The sequence below is a fragment of the Anomaloglossus baeobatrachus genome, chromosome 4 (assembly GCF_048569485.1).
Source record: "Anomaloglossus baeobatrachus isolate aAnoBae1 chromosome 4, aAnoBae1.hap1, whole genome shotgun sequence".
NCBI classification, from domain to species: Eukaryota; Metazoa; Chordata; class Amphibia; order Anura; family Aromobatidae; genus Anomaloglossus; species Anomaloglossus baeobatrachus.
The window spans coordinates 568,031,763-568,052,332 of NC_134356.1; the positions used below are offsets into that span (position 1 = coordinate 568,031,763).

The window sequence follows — 20,570 nt, forward strand, 5'->3', positions numbered from 1 at the left end:
ACAATACTATAAGGATGGACACAATACTACTCGGCACAATATCACAAGAATGGGCACACTATTACTGGAAAAAATGCTACAAGGATGGGCACAATACTACAAAGATGAGCACAATACTACTGGACACAATACCACAAGAATGGGCACAATACTACTGGGCACAATGCTACATGGGTGAGCACAGTACTACTAGGCACAATATTACAGGGATGAGCACAATACTACTGGGCACAATATTACAAGGATGGGCACAATACTACAAGGAAGGGCACAATATTACAAGGATGGGCACAATACCACAAGGATGAGCACAATACTACTGGGCACAAAATTACAAGGATGAGCACAATACCACTGGGCACAGAATTACAAGAATGAGCACAATACTACTGGGCACAATACTACAAGGATGAGCACAATACTACTAGGCACAATACTACAAGGATGGGTACAATACTACAAGGATGGGCACAATATTACAAGGATGGGCACAATACCACAAGGATGAGCACAATACTACTGGGCACAAAATTACAAGGATGAGCATAATACTACTGGGCACAATACTACAAAGATGACCACAATACTACTGGGCCCAATAATACAAGGATGGGCACAATAATACTGGGCACAATACTACAAGGATAGGCACAATACTGCAGGGCACATACTACAAGGATGGGTACAATACTACAAGTATGAACACAATACTATAAGGATGGGCACAATACCAAAAGGATGATCACAATACTACTGGGCACAATATTACAAGGATGAGCATAATACTACTGGACACAATACTACAAGGATGAGTACAATACTACTGGGCACACAATTACAAGGATGAGCACAATACTACTGGGCACAATACTACAAAGATGAGCACAATACTACTGGGCCCAATATTACAAGGATGGGCAGAATACTACTGGGCACAATACTACAAGGATGGGCAGAATACTACTGGGCACAATACTACAAGGATGGGTACAATACTACAAGCATGAGCACAATACTACAAGGATGGGCACAATACTACTGGGCACAATACTACAGGGCAGAAGGATGGGCACAATACTTCAGGGCACAATACTACAGGGCACAATACCACAAGGATGGGCACAATAGTAAAAGGATGGGCACAATATTACTGGGCACAATACCACAAGGATGGGGGACATTACTACAGAGCACACAGATGGGGACATTACTATAATATGTTAGCTAAGATTACTATATGATGCTGCTAATTTTAAACAATATTACAAGAAAGTGATAAAATTCAAAATAAAGCATGATTTTGTTTGCGCCATTAAAAATGCTTTTTTATATATAAACTTAACTAAACAAAAAAGTGCAGGTTTGTTCTAATAAACAAGCAAAAAATGTTCAAAAAAAGTGATCCAAAGATGTATAGAAAAAAACATGGATTTATTTAAAATGTCACTTTGTCCTGCAAACAATGCGGCCTCTCTCGATTTTTTTTTCTATATGTGGCCCATACACCCAGCTGAGTTTGAGACCCCTGCTATATAGATTACAGTATCTAATGAGTTTGTTTAGGGATATCAGAGGAGAGTTGACAAAAATAGTACAAACAAAATGAGATCTTGCCCATGACAGCTGATTAGGTCTATGCTTGTATTCCACAAAGGGACTTAGAAAAATGAGAGGTGAAACCTGGCTTGTTATATGCAGCGATTCCATTTTTCACTTTTTTTTTTCCTGATTGATGGTTTAGCAGAATTTATAGGGTAAAAACTACAAAAAAAGTTTCTAAATTAAGCAAATAAACTTTTCAACCAACTTCCTAAGGCCTCTTTCACACGTCCGTGTTTCTGGCACGTGTTTGGTCCATTTCCTCACGTACCGGAGACACGGGCACACGTAGACCCATTTAAATCAATGGGTCTGCGCTCACGTGCGTATTCTGCCATGGACCGTTTGTACGTGTGGAGAATACGTGTGCCCGTGTGCTCCATACGTAGACATGTCCGTTTTTCTCCAGCATCACGGGTGTCACACGGAACGCAAACGGACCACACTGAGGTGTTCCGTGTGACACGTGCCGGAGAAAACACACGTGTCTGAGAAAATAATAAAAAAACTTTACTCACCTTCTCCAGCACTGCTGTCTCTGCCGTTGCTGTCACTTGCTTCCGACCACCACTCATTATGCTCATTGTGTGACACCCTGGACTAGCCAAGTAGTCACAGGTAGGCCCTTGCACAAACACCTTCCCCTAATAAGGTGACAGCAGCCAACCTACAAACACTAGTCACCTCCCTCAGGGTTTGATGTCCACACCAGGGGGCGGAGCCAGGCGGTTGGCCACGCCCACCGAGGAGTTCACAGACCCTGAGGCAGGAAAAACAGAGTAGATGAGTCTTGACAGTGAAGTGGAGTGGAGTTCAAGTGCAGACCTATGTCCAGGTCTGCCACAGTCTAACACCAGGTGTCTGGGTTGGAGCCCAGTCACCTCTGGCTAGGAGGCAGATGGTGGTGGCCACCTGCAGGAGCTGGGATTACAGCCGGTGGAACCGTAAGGGACCAGGACTGGGTAGTGGCCCGCCGGTACCGAACCGGGGAACCGATTAGAAACCGGAGCACCAGGAGGGGTACTCAGACCCAGTACGAGGCCCAGAAACCACTGGACCGAGTCAAATCCACTGATTGAGGGCTGGACTTTAGGTCCTTTCCCACCCAAGACCTGACTGAAGACAACAGCCCAACCATAGGGATAGAAAGCCACCGCCCAGGCATCGAGATCCCACGGGCCAGCGTCTGCGGGCAAAAGGGCTCTACCGGTGCACACAAAGCTGGGGAGCGGACTACCGTTGCTCAGGCATAGGAGTCATCATTTCTACCAAAAGTGAGGTGCAGGAGAAAGGTGGAAACCACCAACATGAAAAGGGGAAAAGCGCAGCCAGCTGCGTGCACCGTCCACCATCTTGTTTGGTTTACCAGAGACTCCAGCGTGTCTGTGATAGTGAGTACAACAGTGCCTTCGGGCCGCACACCGTGCCGCACCGTACTGACACGCCAGCACTCATCCATTCCCCCGCCTCAGCACCTCCCTCGGGCCCCCCGGGACCATCATCACCCTACCCACGGAGGGGTCAACACCAAGCTGTGCAACACCGTCCCCGGGAGCCTAGTCAACGGCATCGGTGGTGTCCATCCATTCACCACAACCCGTGGGTAGCGTCACGAACTTAATCCCCAAACAACCGCGGCCCCGGCCGTGGACCTCTCCACCGAACACCACCCCTCACGTAGCGCCAGCATCCCCCTTACAGAGTGACGTGACCCCCCCTGGGTCCGGGAGGAGCTCGAGCTACCCACCAGAAACGAGCCCGGATCCGAGCGGCTCGGCTGTGGCCGAGCGCGGGGCGGTACAATTGCATATTCACTTCACTGTGGCCGGAAGTCGGCACGACCGGAGACCGAAGATCAGCACTACGGACAGCGAAGCCAGGGACAGGTGAGTAGAAAGTTCCCGTTCTTAGTGTTTTTCATGGATAACACACGGAGAACACACGTGTGCCATAAAGACGGCTCACGGAGGGCAAAACGCACCTTTGACACGTCCGTGAAAAAGGTGCGTTGTTTTTCACGGACATGTGAAAGGGGCCTCAGCGGAATCGCTATGATGCCCTTAGGCTGATAAATAAAAAACGACTGCATAACAAAATGGCCTGCTAAAGTGAAAAAAAGAGTCTAAGTTTGTATAGAGATTTTGAAGAGAATTTTGAAGCAGATTTGCACAAAAATTTTCTCAAAAATATTTTTAAGTGCATTTGCACACAATATCTATTTTAGGTAAGAACCAGAAAAGTACTGCAAAAAAAAAAGAATGCACAGCAATGTGAAAACTACGTTGCTGTACACACGTTCTATCTTATATCACTTTACCCACTTGAGGGTTCGGAATCCGGTTTCTGAAGCTTTGCAAAGACAATGTGTTCTTAAGCTGGATTCTTAAACACTCTGTGTCCCCTAAAAATGCTTTTAATGTGATTTCTATTTATTTCAATATCAAAACCTCTTTGCTGTTCATAAGAGAATGTTTTTCTGATAAGGTTTTGAAAAAAATCTATGTTTCATGTAGAATCAGTCTTTCAAGTGGATTCTACATGAATCTAGCTCTAAATGAAATCAGAAGTCTATGTTCACACAAAGTTTTAAACAAATGAGTTTTGTCAGTTGAAAGTTTCTGGAAACGCTCCTTTTTGGAGGAGTTTTTCTTTTCCTGACACAGTTTTTAAGAATTTTAGAAGAGTTTTCTCCAGATCTCATTTTTTTTGCCAGACTTTTGATTTGATAGTGCCTAGTTTGGCGTGGGAGCCATCAGGAAAAAAATAATAGTAGGTGTTCTCCAAAACCCAACCCTAATCTTCTCATAAATGTCAAAGTGGATTTCCGATAGAATATGAAGTTTTCCAAGAGTTTTTGAAGGGTTTTTGAGCAGGATTTTGAACTGTGAGATTATAGCCTATGAAGGTAGGCGCATATGATGAGCTTGTTACCAACTGCGCAATTGGCAATTGTCTTCTACAGTCCATGGTTAGTTGGGGCATCATTGACATATTATAAAGTTATGGGATTTGTGCTGGGGACAGTCTGTCTTTAGATATAAATATCTTGTGCAGACTGTCTATTTATTAGGAGAATCTGTCAGCAGGTTTTTACTATTTCATCTAAAAGCAGCATGATGTAGGCAAAGAGGCCCTGAGTTCAACGATGTATCACTTAGATTAGTTGCTGCCACAGTGAAAGAGATGAGATTTTAGATGTAGCAGAGCTCTGAGAGAGATTCCCCTGCCTACACCAGGCTTTCAGTGTACAGTTCCATAGACAAAAGCTGCTAATCACAGAGAGGGGTGTAGTCAGACTAGAGATCAGGTGCTGCTGAGACCCACTAATGATAAAGGTGAGAGGCTTAAACTAACATTACAGGTAAACAAAAAAAGACTGAGATAACAGACACAGGGCTGAATTCTCTGTTTTAACCCTTCAGATTACATTGCAGAAACCTGCTGACAGTCCCGTTAAGCACGAATAACATGAACGGCATGAAGTCTATTGTCTAAAAACCAGTAGGATAAATTCTGAAAGTACAGCCCCTGTACTCTTATTAATTTATGAATGGCTGCCTCCGCATGTAGTCATCAGCCAATGGCTTCTCTATTGCTTGCTCAACAACAGAGGTAAATATTAGTCAGTGACTAAATTCCTTCTATTCCCTGTGACTAAAATCTTTCCATATACCGCTAACCACAGGTAGAATATCTCCTGAGTACCAAGCCACATGAACACAATGCTTTTTTTTATTATTTAAAAGAGCTTTTATATAAACTCATGTACATCCAGCTCCGGGGTCTTGTGCGATTCTCTATAAACACAACTTTCTGAGAATTTCTGCTATTGATGAGGTCTTTGTGTGCCTGGGATCAGATGCTGCGCCTGCTCGCCTCCCGTGTGCACCGTGCCTGGCGCGCCAGCCTGGCTCATTCCGTCTGTACAGGGAGTGCGACCAGCAAAGCCCTCACCTGCTGAGATCTGGCACAGATACACAGAAATGGCTGCCTCTGACTCCGCTGGGGAAAATAAGCTTGCTTTACAGAAACAAGCCATATTTATTTAGAATTAACTCTTCGTGACGTCTCGGATCCGCTACCTATCGCAAATCTAAATGTCACTTTTAGGGTCTTCTTGTTGACAGTAATTGATGGCACGTCCTATTTGACTCTCCAGGTGTATTATTAACAAAGTGAACTGCTCTATGTAGTCATCCTTCCATGCAGAGTACATGCTGGGAAGGGGACCTCTCCAGAGGCCACGGAGCGTATCCCTGCATGGGCTGGGGTCCAGGAAACGCCGGCTGAATACTAATCACTTGTTAGCAGGAGCAAGGACAAGTCTCGCTTAACACTTTCTGCTCTGCTGCCTGCTCCGCCGGTGACATTAATAAAGGATTAGTACACCCTAGGGGGAAACAGAAAATCAATATCTTGTGAAATATACTATAAAATATCCAGAATTACGCTATTTGTAGGGTTTAATGGGAAAAAAAAAGATGCAAATCTTTTACGGACTACTGAAGATGACACGCATGCAATTCCCATACATGCAACAGAAATATAGGAATATTTTTCAAGCATTCTGTAACCCAAAAGTACGTTCTCATTTAACGCTGGATCCAGTTATACAATATATTTTGGATCATTAAGTATATAAAGTTTCCCAGAAATGCAGGTGGCTATAAAAAGGGCAATGTCTGGCCAACATTTGGACAGCTCCGGTGAAGCAATGTAAAAAATGCAAAGTGCTTGTGCAAACGACTGCCTCCGAGCCAGTTATCCAATCAGTGCCCTGATGGGTAAATCGTGATGTACCCGTCTCTCCCGTATATGTCTGGTTGCCAGGATGAAAATAGTTAAGTCTTTATCAGCCACAAGGATATAGCAACTGGAAATTAAATATTGACGACTCATGTCCTTTACATAATTAGCTCCCCCCTTCACCCCCTCACAAACAAGCAATTCTGCTAACTTGTTTAGTTAGAGATCAAACAGCTCAGCTGCTAATGAATTTTATACAAACACCCTATTAATGAACACAACGGATAATCACAGGGGGTTGGAGATGCGTTCTCCATACTTGGCTCATGCATGCGCAACTGGCTGTGCCTCAAATCCTGAGCGGCCATGTTTAAGAGAGAGACAGGAGCATGAGTGGCTCCAAAACTGAGACTCCACCGGTCTTTCTTCTGCATTACCAATCCCGTGAAAGAAACTATAATAATAATAATAACACTGTATACTGTCACATCAAGTCAAGTGTGTTGTCACCTGATGTGATCTTGGGGGGTTTTGGGATCAGCAGGATCACAGCGTGTTGTTGATCGCAGATCCGATTTAGTGCCCGCTTGTCATTTGCCCTGAGTTGAAGCATACTTAATTCCAGTACTGAAGGAGTTAAGTTCCATTTTTATCCTGCAGTGATCTAACAGGTAGTTGTAATCTCAGCTGCTACAAGTATCCACTCCTCACTCTTTCTTATGCCGGCTGTAGCTCATACCTATGCAGTCCACTTCAAAGGAGCCAGTCTCTGGAGACAGCTGGGATATTGCTTCAGTTGCAGATGTGAAGTTCCTCCTGGAGTGTTACTTATTGTGGCTTTTCCCACCTTTTTGTCTTTCCTACCTCGTGTTGTCTTATTGCAGTGGGGAGACTAGCCTTCATTTGCCAGAGTAAGTTCAGGGTCAGCGAGGGCCTAGGCATGTGATCGGTGTATGAAGGGAAGGACCTGTCTAGGGATGTTAGGGAGGTCAGTGATCAACCTCAGGTGAGTGTTAGGAGGTGACCCACCTCTCCTCTCCATAGTGTCAGGGCAATCCATAGTATTGTTACCCTGGTGTTCCCCCCCCCGGTGTTACGCAACTCACCGGGTGCAGTCACATTGTGACATATACTTAGAATTATGGAAATTTGGAAAAATATGACTTGTAGGACTATACTTTTGTTTTAAATGGAGGCTATATTATGCATGATGTGTCTTTTTTTAGCGTTGAACCTAAAATGGCTCATTATGGAGCAAACAACACCATATAGTGGGAAGAGAACACCTGATAATAATACTGTTACAGTAATATTTTTCAAGGAGACTTTGTAAAGTCAGAAATAAGTGTAACGTTCTAAGAAGAGTATGAAAGCAGTGTAGGTATAGGTGGTCTCAACTATTATTGATTTGTACAATGCTAACAAATTCTTATAAGTTTAATTTTGCAGTAATCTAAGAATAGTTGAGAAAATAAATCTGTATATGCAACAAGGTAATTAAAGGCCCATTTACTCAAGCTGATAATTGCCAAAGGAGTGTTCACTAAAGTTCCCAATAATCAGCACATGTAAACGTACCATTGATCACCAAGAAATGGTGACATCATCACGCTGCTGCACGCTAGGCCGCGGGATGACGCGCCCTGCTGTGCGCCACTGATCCTGGCTGTACCACCACATGGCTAATTTGCATGTGATACCTGAAATGCATCATATGCAAATTAGCCATGTGGTACTATGAGCACACTCAGTTAAATTGGCCCAAGCTATACGACCATCCCCTCCTGCTGTGGCTATGACTATGTCTTAATACAGTAAGTACCTCATGCTCGGGCCAGGCCACCTCTTTATCGGGCCCCATACACCAGTAAGGGCAGTAATGACCTGAAGACGGATCTGGTTTATAAGTGTGTTTTTAAAAAGAATATGAATTACTTGATTTATTTTTATACTTCATCATCTTGTTGATTTGATCTTTAAAACTACTCTACCTATTTTCCATGATTTAGCCATTTAAATTAAGCCTCTTAACCTAAAAGTTTCAAATATTCTCAGAAAATTCCAAAGTATTACATATGTATATTAAGCATGCCCCCATCTTCTATAAACTGCCTAACTGCCTCTAATACGTTTCTCTTGTACGTGCGTAGCAATTTCAGGGAGAAAAATAAAGAATAGACTTTACTATTTCGGCACAAGGGAAAGTTGCGCCGGTATACAGAATATTTTAGAAATTAATCAGTATGCTGCACAGTCGAAACTTGCATAACGTCTTCTTCTAAGCAACATTGCTGGAATTTTTGATCATTATAGTCATTATATCTAAGTGAAAAGTGCACGATTTATAGCAGCACTTCCATGTGTTATTATTTAACAAAGCTTTACAATGCAGATGGCCCCTGAAATCACTGCACCACTTGAAGGGGATTTCTAGGATTAGAATAATATTTTGTTAGAAACTTAAGTAAAAAGTTAAAAGAATAAAAATTCCTGTTTACTAGTATCGGCTGCCGCCATTCTGTTCGCATTCGCTGCCATCCACAGTGTGTTATATCGTCTTTCTGGTATCACATATAATCAATTTGTGTGACCACCTCGTCCCCGGTCATAGCACCTGTCAGCTGACAGCACCAAGGAGGAGCAGAGTGGACAGAAGGGTTCTTGGAGAAGTTATGAGTCGGTCATAACGGAAGAATTAACCAAATATTTTGTACTTATATTATAAATAGAGATGAGTGGACCAGTCGAACTAAGGGTTTGCCGGGCTCAGCCGGACTTTAGATAAGTTCAGTTCGGGACCCGGACTTGACCTGAACTCCAATGTAAGTCACTAATTGCGAAGTTTGTCTCTCCATCCACATACAGCCAGCCATCAACAGGACAATTCCGGGGAAGGGACAGTGTTTTTTTTTTGTTTTGTTTTTTTTGACACACTACATACAAAAACATTATTTTTACCCCTCCTTGAGTTAGAGCCATTCAGAGGGTTCGCCGGGTTCAGCTGGACTTTAGATAAAGTTCAGTTCGGACATGGACTTGACCTAAACTCCAATGAAAGTCAATTATTGGGCACTTTGGCTCTCTGCACACATACCGCCAGCCATAAACAGAGCACTTCTGAGACTGAACAGCGGGATTTTTAGTTTTTTGGACACACTACATCCGAAAATGTTGTTTTTACCCCGTCCCCCAAGTGAGGGCCATTCAGAGACTACAAGCGGCTCCCACTGGGCAAAGTACCGAGGGTTCGCAAGCACAGCGATGCTCGCTCAAGTGGTTGGCATACGTAACACACCCAAAATCTGAACTCGGACTCTGATATTTTTTTTTAAAAGTCCATGTTCAGTCCAAACCCAGATCTTAATGGTTCGAGTTTGTTCATCTCTAATAATAAACAACACAAAAAACCTCGGAGTGATATAAACCCTTGGGAATGATGACGTGGGCTACTCAATTTAAATCTTTATTAAATATGAAAAAACACATTACAAAGATACCTTATATCAGGAACACAGATATAGCCCAAGATAAATATACTGATGTCCTAACAACACCCAGAAAAACACACCCAGAGTTTGGGTAAAATTGTCGTTTGTTAGAATGAAATTAACAAACTTTTTTATTATATTCCTAGATTATAGAAACATACAATCATAGAATGATAGAGATGGAAGGGACCTCAAGGGCCATCAGGTCCAACCCCCTGCAAGTATAGGTTTTCCTAAACCATCCCCGTTATGTTTTTATCCAGTTTCTGCTTGAAGATTATAGAATCATAAAATGGTGGCTTTGGAAAAGATATACTGTATAAGGCTGAGACGACATGAGCATATGGAATCTGATGTGAGTGCATCGGATGCGACCCTCGGCTCCTGCTCTGCTGCGAGTGTGAGCCGAGTGTCATGCCACTGTGATCCCATCCTGTGATCAAATCACAGCTGCGGCAGCGAAGGCAGACGCTGCGGAGGAGAGACATTAATCGTCCCATCTCCTCCATTATCAGCTGATGCGATTATCGCACTGCACTCTGGTGTCATCTGAGTGCAGTCCAATGTTTCACTCGCACCCATAGATTTGCACGGGTGTGAGTAAAAACAGATTGGATTCTAACCAGAGCATGCTGCAACTGTTTTCTCGGTCTGATTAGGGCTGAGAAAATAATCATAAATGGGAACGGCCCCATAGAGTGACATGGGACAAAGTGGAATGTGATTTTTTTATCGTATTCCACTCGGACTGTTTTACTTGCCATGTGTCCTAGCCCTTATACATATAATAGATATAAATCAAGGAGAAAACACACGACCAAAAATCCAAGGTGCAAAAGGTGAAATCTTTATTGACACAGGGGTAGGTGCGGGGCGGCACGAAACAAGTGAGGGCGCGGACACCATTCACTGATCAGATTATACATACAATTATCACAGATTCCTTATAAACTGATGCTGCAGTCTATCCATAATATAATGTAATCGTGTACCATCAACTATTTCATATATTGCATGTATATTACACAATGATAAACATATGATAAAACCGTAAACACCATTAACAACCAGGCAGGGCCATGTCACAATCTGGTAGAGAGGAAAAAATTTCCTTCAATTCCCGTCCATCTAGCTCCCTGATACTAACTAGTGGGGAGAAAAAATTCCCTTAGATTCCCATCCATCAGAGTCCATAATCAAATTAGGACAATATTATAGCAATAATAATAGCAGTAAAATGTCAAAGGGCTCAGGGGACTAAGCTCCAAGGCGATGTATAGATAAGATAGACAGGTGGCACATTTTTACCTGGGAGACAATGGTGGTCAGAGAGAGGTGTTCAGAGAGAGGTGTGTCCGCGTCCTTCCCGACGGCCGTTTCGGGCTGAACACCTCTCTCTGACCACCATTGTCTCCCAGGTAAAAATGTGCCACCTGTCTATCTTATCTATACATCGCCTTGGAGCTTAGTCCCCTGAGCCCTTTGACATGTTACTGCTATTATTATTGCCATAATATTGTCCTAATTTGATTATGGACTCTGATGGATGGGAATCTAAGGGAATTTTTTCTCCCCACTAGTTAGTATCAGGGAGCTAGATGGACGGGAATTGAAGGAAATTTTTTCCTCTCTACCAGATTGTGACATGGCCCTGCCTGGTTGTTAATGGTGTTTACGGTTTTATCATATGTTTATCATTGTGTAATTTACATGCAATATATGAAATAGTTGATGGTACACGATTACATTATATTATGGATAGACTGAAACATCAGTTTATAAGGAATCTGTGATAATTGTATGTATAATCTGATCAGTGAATGGTGTCCGCGCCCTCACTTGCTTCGTGCCGCCCCGCACCTACCCCTGTGTCAATAAAGATTTCACCTTTTGCACCTTGGATTTTTGGTCGTGTGTTTTCTCTTTGATTTATAATTATTACGACTTATCCTCAGTCCCCATCCAGTTCCCTATACATAACATGGTTCCCAATGGTCATATATGTATCTGGTAAATCATGGTGTGGCTGTGGCTCTTTTTGTATATAATAGATATATTAGATCTCCTGACTGTCGTATATGTGAATTTTGTTTCTCACGGTATACACAATAGTATAATAAATTGCTAATTTTTTACACCTGAAGTGCAGAGAAACCTCATATGAGTCAGTGTGGACCTATTGTAGATAAAGAGCTTAGTAAAGTTGTAGAGGTTGACCCAAGCATTGGGTGCTGACTGGCCGCCGCTCATATTGACTCAAAGAAAATAATGATATTCAATCATTTTCAATATATTACAACTCATTAAACTGTCTTAATTGCAAACATTCTGCTCTTAAGCGGGCTTTACACGCTACGACATCGCTCAAGTGATCTCGTTGGGGTCACGGAATTTGTGACGCACATCCGGACGCTTTAGCGATGCCGTTGCGTGTGGCACCTATGAGCAATTTTGCATCGTCGCAAAAACGTGCAAAATCGCTCAATGGTGACATGGGGGTCCATTCTCAAATATTGTTACTGCAGCAGTAACGAAGTTGTTCCTCGTTCCTGCGGCAGCACACATCGCTCCGTGTGACACCGCAGGAACAAGGAACCTCACCTTACCTGCCTCTCGGACACAATGCGGAAGGAAGGAGGTGGGCGGGATGTTATGTCCCGCTCATCTCCGCCCCTCCGCTTCTATTGGGCGGCAGTTCAGTGACGCTGCTGTGACGTCGCTGTGACGCTGAATGAACTGCCCCCCTTAGAAAGGAGGCGGTTCGCCGGTCACAGCGACGTTGCAGGGAAGGTAAGTCCGTGTGACGGGTCCGGGCGATGTTGTGCGACACGGGCAGCGATTGGCCCGTGTCGCACAACCGATGGGGGCGGGTACGCACGCTGGCGATATCGGTACCGATATCGCAGTGTGTAAAGCGGGCTTTAGGATGATTTTTATATGGGGAACAGTGATGGACATCTCAAGGTGGTGGTGGGGCATTTATTATTACCTTTCTGTAAAATCCGATCTGGCTTCTTAAGTTTGGCTGTCACAAAACGCTTATAATAAATGGTGACAAGAATTTTGTCGAAAAAGGTCTCATTCTATCTATATCTATAGGAATGGATGAAAAACTGGGAGAGGTATTTGTGTGGCATGTGGCCAGTACTGTATAAATAAAAAGCCGTAATAATGCTAATGCTTGAGTGCCGCTGACACAGGCCGTGTGTAAACCTGTAAAACATGTCCTCTGCTTCTTTAATAAAACACGTTATTGAGTTTCTTTATTGAACTCCGTGTCACTTCAGTGTCCGCTGATGACTTCAGCAGTTCTGAAAACCATCGGCCATTACTGTTTACAGCAGCAGGTAACAGAATGCTTCAAATACCTTAATTAAAAAGGACAAAACACATCCACACCATGAGAAACATTACAGCGGGGTAAATGGCCTGGCACAACTACGACAGCCAGCCTGTGAGGGCTCAGCCTGGTCATCTGTAAAATTATCAAAATCTACATCACATTACAGAAGTGTCATGTGCCTCAGAACTGCCGTATATATCAAGAGTTTAGTCACAAGCCAGCAAACAGTTCTGGGACCATAGAAAAGCACAAGGCCGCAAGATGCATTAGGCTACATACAGACGTACACTTAGGTCCAGAAATATTTGGACAGTGACTGAATCTTCGTGGTTTGGCCTCTGCGTGACACTAATTTTTATTTACAATGAAACAATTGAGATGCTGTGTAGACTATCAGGTTTAATTAAGGAGGTTGGACATAAATATCCAGAGAAACGTTTAGGAATTGCAGCCATTTTTCCACAAAGCCTCCTCATATGAGGATAGAAAAAATAATTGGACATTACTTTACCATAGATAAAATGTTAATTTTTAATATCAAAGGAAAATTATCGACACTCCTTCCCAAAATTTTTTAAAAAGTTTTTCTTCTTTAATTGAACATAGCCATGGCTCTATGAGTTTTTAGCTATGTCGACATTGTCCTGATGCATTTCCGGCACAAGAAAGCGCTTCCTTGCTCCAGAATCCCGTCAGGAAAATGTTCACATAGCCTGTGGCTTTATGAGTATTCAACCATGTTCAAATAAAGAAGGAAAACCTTTTTACATTTTTTTTGAGGAGTGCCAATAATTTTCTTTTGCTATGCTCCAGTTCACTTGGTGAACTTTTTATCAGAGCACCCTGGAAATTCAACAGTGACCTGCATAGCTGAACGTGGTTAGCCTTTCTACCCTCCTTGCATCACTTCGGTCATTTTTAATACTTTGTAGAGAATCCTTTCCAAGCAATGTTGGCCCAAAGTCTAGAAGCCATGGACGTCACCAATAAACTGCATGGATGTCATCAAACGCTGGGTTTCCTCCTTTACTGGGCCTTTACTGCAGCTGACTTAAGTTGTTACTTGTTTATGGGTCTTTCCCAGGTGTTTTTAAGGCAAATAAGTGGAATATTCTGTAGTCACCAGATCTCAACCCCATCAAGTATGCATTTGACAAGCTTAAGACAAAACTGGAGGTGTTTGCTAATATTATTATTACACCTGCTGCTATATATTGGGATAGGATCTTGGAGATGGGAATAGCTCTTTATGTTTTAAGCTTAAGCTTGTGAAATGCATACTTGATGGGGTTGAGATCTGGTGACTGCAGAATATTCCACTTCTTTGCCTTAAAAACTCCTGGGATTCTTTCACAGTATGTTCTGGGTCATTGTACATCTGTACTCTGAAGCATCGTCAAATCAACCTTGCTGCATTTGGTTGAACCTTAAATAAATATATTGACATGTACACTTCAGAATTCTTCCGGCTGCTTCTGTTTTCAGTCACATCATCAGTGACCCAGTAACATTGGAAGTCATGTATGCCCGGCCATCACACTGCCTCCTCCACTTTTTACAGTGGATGTGGTGTGCTTTGGATCATGAGCCGTTCCAAGCCCTCCCCATACTTTCTTCTTCCAAGTATTCTGGTAAAGGTTGATCCTAGTTTCATCTGTCCAAAGAATGCTTTTCCAGAATTTGTCTGGGCTTCTTAAATGTTTTTGAGAAGGGCCAATCTGGTCTTTCTATGTTTAAAGCTGATTAATAATTTGCTTCTTGGAGTGAATCTTCTATATTTGCTCTCATGAGGTCTTCTCTTTATAGTAGACTTAAACACTGAAACACCTACTTCCTGGAGAGTGTTCTTCACTTGGGTGAATGATACGAAAGGGTTTTTCTTCACTAAATAAAGGATTTTGCAATCACTCACCACTGTTGACTTCTGTTGACATCCAGGCCTTTTTGAGTTCCCAAGTACCAAGGTCCTTAATTTTTTTTTTTTTTTTTAAATGTACTAAATAATTGACTTGGCCACTCCTAACATTTCTGCTATCTCTCTGATGGATTTGTTCTTTTTTTCAGCCTAATGATAGTTTGGTTCACTTCTATTGTGAGTTTACTTGACCGCATATTGTGGGTTCACAGCAACGGCTTCTAAATGCAAATACCAGACCTGTAATCAGCTCCAAAACTTTTACCTTCTTATTTGATAATGGCTTAATGAGAGAATAGAAGATGCAACTCATGAAAGAACCTTTGAGATAATTGTCCAATTACCCTTGGTTCCTTGAAAAAGAGGCAGCTATATATTCAAGATATAAGCGGGCTTTACATGCTGCGATTTCGCTAGCGAGCGTACCCGCCCCCATCGTTTGTGCGACACGGGCAAATCGCTGCCCGTCGCGCACAAAATCGCGCATCCCCGTCACACGGACTTACTTGCCCTGCGAAGTCGCTTTGGCTGGCGATCCACCTCTTTTCTAAGGTGGCGGGTTGTGCGGCGTCACAGCGACGTCACACGGCAGGCGTCTAATAGAAGTGGAGGGGCGGAGATGAGCGGGACGTAAACATCCCGCCCACCTCTTCCTTCCGCATTGCCGGTGGAGGCAGGTAAGGAGATGTTCCTCGCTCCTGCAGTGTCACACACAGCGATGTGTGGTGCCGCAGAAACGAGGAACAACATCGTTAATTAGAAGAGAACAATTTTTTGTTTTAGGACGACCTCTCCACGGCAAACGGTTTTGGCCGCTTTTGCGAACGTTTTAGGTCGCACAAAAGTGTCACATGCTGCAATATCGTTAATGACGCCGGATGTGCGTTACTAACGACGTGACCCCAACGATAAATCATTAACGATCTCGTAGCGTGCAAAGCCCCCTATACTCTTCCGAAACCCTTACATAAATTAGGACACGAACAACCTCAATTAAAGCTGAGAGTCTGCACTTTAAGGCCATATTGACTACATAATCGTATCCTGAATATGTTTGGGTGAAAAGCTAAAATGCTAAAACTTGTGTCACTGTCCAAATATTTCTGGATCTTACTGTAGCTGAGATTTTCCACTGTGGATATTGCTGTGCTCCTATGCTTGCAGGGGGCAAAAGGAAGACTTCAGCTGCCTGGCACATAGGTGCTAGTGGACCACTAAGTCTTCACAATCATAAAACCCTTTTCTAAGAAAAAGATTTAGTAGGAAAGGTTATTGCATACTTCCTGTATTGGAGAGATATAAGTGGTGATCCGTTGCCTAAGATGATACAAACAGGAGCTCTGTTTCTTGGGTTTGTCAGTGTAAGGGAGCAATATAATGTGTGTTTTGCGCTTCATTCACTCATGCTGATTGGTAAGATGCTATAAAGTCAGTATAGTGCTGTAAAATGAAGACTGCCCAAGAAAAAGAAAATGTCGTTGGACACTATTTCTTGGGAACATTATCTTTATAATGGGAACTAACTACAGTCATATGAAAAAGTTTGGGCACCCCTATTAATGTTAACCTTTTTTCTTTATAACAATTTGGGTTTTTGAAACAGCTATTTCAGTTTCATATATCTAATAACTGATGGACTGAGTAATATTTCGGGATTGAAATGAGGTTTATTGTACTAACAGAAAATGTGCAATCCTCATTTAAACAAAATTTGACCGGTGCAAAAGTATGGGCACCCTTATCAATTTCTTGATTTGAACACTCCTAACTTCTTTTTACTGACTTACTGAAGCACTAAATTGATTTTGTAACCTCATTGAGCCTTGAACTTCATAGGCAGGTGTATCCAATCATGAGAAAAGGTATTTAAGGTGGCCACTTGCAAGTTCTTCTCCTATTTGAATCTCCTATGAAGAGTGGCATCATGGGCTCCTCAAAACAACTCTCAAATGATCTGAAAACAAATATTATTCAACATAGTTGTTCAGGGGAAGGATGCAAAAATTTGTCTCAGAGATTTAAACTGTCAGTTTCCACTGTGAGGAACATAGTAAGGAAATGGAAGAACACAGGTACAGTTCTTGTTAAGCCCAGAAGTGGCAGGCCAAGAAAAATATCAGAAAGGCAGAGAAGAAGAATGGTGAGAACAGTCAAGGACAATCCACAGACCACCTCCAAAGACCTGCAGCATCATCTTGCTGCAGATGGTGTCAATGTGTATCGGTCAACAATACAGCGCACGTTACACAAAGAGAGGCTGTATGGGAGAGTGATGCGAAAGAAGCCGTTTCTGCGAGCACGCCACAAACAGAGTCGCCTGAGGTATGCAAAAGCACATTTGGACAAGCCAGTTACATTTTGGAAGAAGGTCCTGTGGACTGATGAAACAAAGATTGAGTTGTTTGGTCATACCAAAAGGCATTATGCATGGAGGCAAAAAAAACACGGCATTCCAAGAAAAGCACTTGCTACCCACAGTGAAATTTGGTGGAGGTTCAATCATGCTTTGGGGCTGTGTGGCCAATGCCGGCACCGAGAATCTTGTTAAAGTTGAGGGTCGCATGGATTCAACTCAGTATCAGCAGATTCTTGACAATAATGTGCAAGAATCAGTGACGAAGTTGAAGTTATGCAGGGGATGGATATTTCAGCAAGACAATGATCCACAACACCGCTCCAAATCTACTCAGGCATTCATGCAGAGGAACAATTACAATGTTCTGGAATGGCCATCCCAGTCCCCAGACCTGAATATCATTGAAAATTTGTGGGATGATTTGAAGCGTGCTGTCCATGCTCGGCGACCATCAAACTTAACTGAACTGGAATTGTTTTGTAAACAGGAATGGTCAAATATACCTTCATCCAGGATCCAGGAACTCATTAAAAGCTACAGGAAGCGACTAGAGGCTGTTATTTTTGCAAAAGGAGGACCTATAAAATATTAATGTCACTTTTATGTTGAGGTGCCCATACTTTTGCACCGGTCAAATTTTGTTTAAATGCGGATTGCACATTTTCTGTTAGTACAATAAACCTCATTTCAATCCAGAAATATTACTCAGTCCATCAGTTATTAGATATATGAAACTGAAATAGCTGTTGCAAAAACCCAAATTGTTATAAAGAAAAAAGGTTAACATTAATAGGGGTGCCCAAACTTTTTCATATGACTGTATAAAGCACAAGCCAATGGCCCTACGAGATGGCACAATTTAATATTGTTACACTTTTATACTAACTGTCATATGGGCGCTATTTGCTATGGGGTAATTTGAGGGGTACATCTGTCATCATTATCACTTCACGGTATTATTTACTTGTGTTGCAGTGCCTCCCCAAAATATTCATATCTTGTGAATGTTTTCCACATTTTTTAACATTACACCCACAAACGTAATTTTATTTTATTGGGATTTTATGTGATATACCAACAGTAAGGGGTACTTTACACGCTGCGACATCGCTAGCCGATGATAGCGATGCCAAGCGCGATAGTCCCCGCCCCCGTCGCACATGCGATATCTTGTGATAGCTGCCATAGCGAACATTATCGCTACGGCAGCTTCATACGCACTTACCTGCCCTGCGACGTCGCTCTGGCCGGCGACCCGCTTCCTTCCTAAGGGGGCGGGTCATGCGGCGTCACAGCGACGTCACACGGCAGGCGGCCAATAGAAGCGGAGGGGGGGAGAGGAGTGGGATGTAAACATCCTTCCGACCTCCTTCCTTCCGCATAGCTGGTGGAGGCAGGTAAGGGGATGTTCCTTAAAGCATCTAGGCTTTACACGTTGCGACGTCGCTACCGGCGCCGGATGTGCGTCACTTTCGATTTGACCCCGACGATATCGCAGTAGCGATGTCGCAACGTGCAAAGTACCCCTAAGTAGCAAGGATTTGTGAAGTGTAAAGGAAATGATACATGGTTTCCTAAATATTTTAAAACATAAAATTGCAGTAATTGCAGCAAAAGGTGGTCCTACAAAGTGTTAACTAGGGCTGAATACAAATTCCCCTCACAATGTATATATTTTTAATTTAGAAAATCATGTATCTTTTTTTACATTTTACAAATACTACTTCGTGTTGGTATATCACATACAATCCCAATAGTATACATTTAAGTTTGTCGATGTAATGTTAAAAAAAACTTGAAAAGTTCACTGGGCATGAATACTTTTACAAGGCACTGTATAATAGCCTAGATGTATGACTAATGATGAGTGGACTTGCAGATAACGGGACTGTTGCATTCGGTTCCTCCTATTTTGATACACAGCCAAGATAAGAGCAGAGCTGGGGGCTGCAGCCTATATTATATGCTTTATCTGTGCTGGGTATCATAATATGGGGGGACCCTACACCAAATATTTTATTTATTTTTACTGTACGATATAGACCCGCAGACAGTGTCTGTGATTGGTTCCAGGCAGACGCTGTCACACAGACTGGGGGCGTGTCTGACTGCAACCAATGACAGACGCTGGGACGGTCAGTGGGCGGGGAAAGCAGGGAAAGCAGTGCATATTGATAAGCAATAATGAGCGGCCCAGGAAGTGAAGGAGAGGCTGCGGGAGCAGTGTACAGTTGCCTCGGAGCCTTGGTAAGTATTAAGTGGTTGCTTTATACTTATTTTTTTTATTCCTTTATTTATTTTTTCTTTTATTCCCAGAGTTGCAGATCTGGATCAACACCCAGAATCTCAGGCCCGGCACTCGGGTAAGTTTGAAACCACGCGGACTTTTACAGTCCGGGTCCGCCTATCACTGTGCATGGCCTTATTCAGATATCTGTTTTTTTTCACATATGTGAAAATTATGACTGGTTTTCATTGCCTTTGCTTAAAAAAATCACTAGTGCATTATTCATTTCTCTATGGATAAAAAAACAAAAAAATCTTCAAAACACCAGTGAAAAAATTCATAAGAGCAAAATGCTAAAAAACATTATCAGAAAAAAAATTTGATACAGCGTTCAGGAAATGTTCAAAACAAGCATAAAAAAGAAAGTTTCGGCTTTACAGAACTACAGAGAGAAGGAGACCTTCTTGACGCATTTTTCATTTGAAAATTTTTGATGACCGTCGCCGATAGTAATGGCCTTGCGGTTTTGCAGGTGAAACCGCAGTTTTTTTGTAAAACAAAGGGCTGTGCAGGGAAACAGTGGGAAGACCCCAACCGTACAGGGCTGTCATGGTTTTAACACTAGAAGTCCCAGAAATTTCGAGCTCCCCCCTGAAGTCCCGAAAGAGGGTCAAATGACCCTTAGTCCAAACTGAATAGAACTAACAAGAAACTAAATGGCTAAACTCAATGGAAAACAACAACCTCCTGTGGTGCGAAAGTAACGGCCTTAATTACAGAACAAAAGACGGTGATTATAGGATGTTAGCTAAAATCCTTCAGGTCATTCAACCCGTCTCTGGGTTCCAAAGGTAGAAATGTTAAATGACCCCTCTCTAGGACTTCTAGTGTTAAAC

The 20,570-nt window shown here is 42.7% G+C and overlaps 1 protein-coding gene across 5 annotated transcripts in view; it reads right to left on the bottom strand.

The window, feature by feature from the left end:
• Window positions 1–20,570, bottom strand: part of MEGF11 (multiple EGF like domains 11) — a 789,316-nt gene that overhangs the window by 240,964 nt on the left and 527,782 nt on the right. The window lies entirely within an intron of this gene.